Genomic DNA, 4,076 nt, shown 5'->3' with positions numbered 1-4,076 from the left:
CCTCACACGAAAGCCATTATGTAAGTACTGCCATTATACGGCATAAAATATCGCGCGTCTCGTTCAAATTTTGCGAACGGAATAATCAAGCCACTATTCGGCTACGCCAGAAGGGCCATTCAGATTCACTAAAACGCCAGAAGGGCCAATCAAACACTTATGCCCGAAGGGCCATTCAGATTCACTGAAACACCAGAAGGGCCAATCATATCACATACGCCCATCACAAGGGCCAAATCACATGAGTTGTGGTAGCTAGGTTCTAGGATTTTTGTTACGTAATTTATTCAAGTGTCATACATTTATATATCATAATAATTTCACTATATCATGTGCATGTCAAATACCTTATTGCACTAAGCCACAATATTTAAAAATATCTTAATATATCTCATAACCACTTTCATTCTTTCACGTGCCAATATATTATTGCACTAAGCCACAATTCCGTGGGAAATATCCACAAATACTCTACTACCTCCTAGTAGCATCTCACAGATAAAATAATTGAGCGTGTATACATTTATTTCTCCAAAACTATTACATTTAATATATATATCCCAACATATTTTATGATATCACAATTGATTCAAATGTATCACATAACATTTTTTTATAGCGTTTTAGGAATATTATATCTCCTAAAGTTTCTATCTCGTCACGTGTCAAAATATACACAATATCAACGTTAAATCTTTCTTAGATAATGACAACCAAATTTATACAAGCTTCCACAACATTTTAGCATTTACTTTGTCCATACAATTTAATATATAAAAACGTAGCACAATTAAACAGTCAACAGTCCACAATCAAAGCCCAAAACCAAAACCCAAAAGTCTACAAATTTAAAGACCCAATTGGACCCATTTTTAAGTCATATGTACCAGCCCAAAACCAAATTAGAAACTGGTTCAAAACACAAATGGGTTCAGCCCAATGACTAAATAGAACCGGCCCAAGGAAAACTAATTAGTTTTGGCCCAAACAACTTAAACTAAATCGGGCCCAAACTAAACACTCTAAGGCCCAACCCCAACATATTTCAGCCCAAGGCCCAACCGGTCATCTTCCTCACCAGCTCCAGCACCAGCAGCTTCCCCCACCAGCCACCACCGGGTTCTCCTCCTCCTCCAACTTCCTTGTATCGGTTTTGACCCTTGGCAAAAACCAAACAACTTTAATAAAATCCCCCACTCAATTCGCTATCTCGATCTCACTCCCTCCAAACTAGATTTGGAAGTTTTCGACCTCCATTAATGGCTTCCACCAGCTTTGACAGCTCCCATCTCCAACACTCGATCAACCTACCCAACACTCAATCGACCAAACATAACTAACCCACAACCACCACATAATAAACATTATCAAGGTTCAAAATAGTTAACAGTACCGATCTTTATGGGCTGGCGCCTCCATTAACGCCGATTCAAATCTTCCACAACACCCCAAACCATATACAACACCAACCCAACATCCATCCCTAAACACAGTTCAATCAACACACAAATAACAATAACAGTTACATAAATTTTCCTGGCGATTTCCTAGTGCCACCATTAATACAGTTACCGAGCTTCAACAGAGCTTCGCCAGCACCCATCTTCGATACTCAATCAACCAAACCAACATCAAATACTTACCCCCAACATCAACCAACAAAAATAACACAAATTAACAGTTCAAAATATAATATTAACACCCCCACAGTATCACGGTTCAAAAGTATCCGGGACAGGACGAGGATTGGGGCTCGTGCCTCCATTGACAGCCCAATAAGCTTCAACAGTTCAATAACTAAGCAAAACGATATACTAACATTACCTAGTTTAACAATTCGACAATATCACAGAATAACTACAGAAGAACAAACAGAAAAATAAACGGAAGCATTGGACAGTAGAATTTTGTCTGTATACCAGTAAAACTTTGGATTCCGTGAAATAGAAAAACTAACTACTCACTTGTATTAAAAGCTCCATGAATCTCTCCTAGTCCGAATCGTCGCGCTCCAACCCTCTAGCAATCGAGTTTCTATCTCTGTCTCCATTTTTATTATATTTTTATTTTTAAAACCTTATTCTCTGGAAAAATATGAATATATACCTGGGTTTGAAGCCTAAGCCCAATACAGACTCAGGCTCACCTATCCTAAATCTAATCCAATCAAATTTTAAATAAATAAATAAATAAATAAATTAATAATAAATAGATAAATATATATTTTTAAATACGGGCGTTACAGAATCAAGCACCAAGATTTTCTACGATGTAACTTAGTGAAATGAAAGCGAAGTCTGATAGACCTAGAATGTAACCGAGCATACACTTTCTTCTTCATCTTTGAACGAAAGGGTGTCCAAGTGAATGATCGTGAGAAAATGGATGTTTGTGGAAGATATGTTGGATATGTATAGGTTTTAGAAGGAAATAATGGAAAAAATGGGAATGTGGGTTTAGCACAAAACTCATTCATGGTGTAGATAAGAATTATCTAAATTCTGAAAATGAAGGTGTCAAGTGCCTTTTTCTTGAGAATTATTTCCGTATTAGGAGGATTTAGAAAATCATGAAGCACAGGAGAAACAAGAGGGTCAAGTGCAAACTTAAGGTTCCTTTGAAAAGGTGGAAGGTGGGGAAAATTGGTAATGGAAGATGAATGAGTGACAGGATGATGTGAGGTGGATGAATGGGGCTCGGCTAGAGCTCTTAGGTCTAGATCATCAGAAGCCTTGAGATATGTATGACATTCCTCAATAGGTGGGTCAAAATAATCACTGGGATAGAGGGTGAAAAATTCATCTTCTGTCATAGCGTCAAGAGATGAATGGATGTTGACAGGGAGGGACTTATGAGGTGGCAAGGAAGAGTTGCAAAAGAGTCGAAGGAAATCTTTCTCGACTTCCAGGGAGTTCTCCTCGAAGTTGGAACTTCTAAAGAAAAGGAATTTGTGCATCTGATTATCAGGAAACGTAGTTTTGAAATAATTTTGAGCTAAGCTCTCAATCATGCTAAGCTCTCCATCTGAAGTGGTATCTGGGAACTGTTTCGTCATTTTAAAAAATTTACCTCAACAGAAAGATGGCCAAAAAACATGGACATCGAACCATCACGGCAGTTTATGAGCGCGTTGGCAGTAGCCAAGAAAGGACGCCCTAAAATAATCAGAACAGAGTCGTTAGTGATTTTTGTATCTAGGATAACAAAATCAGCAGGATAGTAGAAATCCTGAACCTTGACAAGCATGTTTTCAACCACACCCTTAGGACACTTAATAGAACGATCAGCTAATTGCAATGTCATTTTAGTAGGTTGCATCTCCTATAGACCTATTTGTTTATATAAATAATATGGGAGAAAGTTAACACTTGCCCCCAGGTCTAATAAAGCGGTCGTTGTGTGGGAATCTCCTAAAGTGCATTGTACAGTAGGACGACTAGGGTCCTTGTACTTAACGATTCCATTATGTTCTAATAAAGTTGGAAACTGTTCAGTTAAAAAGGCGTCTTTAGGAATATTTGTCTTACGCCTAGTAGTGCACAACTCTTTAAGAAACTTAGCATGGTGAGGTAACTTTTTAATCGCTTCCAGAAAGGGTAGGTTTATCGTTAGATTTTTGAAAACTTCCCTAATCTCGTCAAAGTTCGTATCCTTGTTTAACATTGCTAATCTCTGGGGAAAAGGTGGTTTCTCTCTATATTTAGCTTATGAATCAACATGATGTCTAACCTTAGCTTTTTGTTTCTTAGGTTGTGGTTTAACTGGTACCTCTATAGGGGTAGGATCTTCAGTTTCTATTTCGGTATCTAGTATAATATTCGGTGTAGGGACTACTGGTGGGGTAACTACAGGCATAGTTACGGCGTTATCAACCACTTTGCTAGAACGGAGTGTGGTGATGGCATTTAGCTCACCTTCGTTTCCATTTTCATTACTAATATTACTATTGACTTCAAAGGCTATGTTTGTTGTTTTAGGATTAGGTATCGCTTGACCTGGAAACACACCTTTTGGTTGTACTTTCTCTTGTGCTAACTGCTGTAAGGAAACTTGGATAGACTGTAAAAATCTGTTAT

Source organism: Coptis chinensis, chromosome 8 (assembly GCF_015680905.1).
Source record: "Coptis chinensis isolate HL-2020 chromosome 8, ASM1568090v1, whole genome shotgun sequence".
In the NCBI taxonomy this organism is placed as follows: Eukaryota; Viridiplantae; Streptophyta; class Magnoliopsida; order Ranunculales; family Ranunculaceae; genus Coptis; species Coptis chinensis.
Note: the sequence above shows the minus strand (reverse complement) of the source record.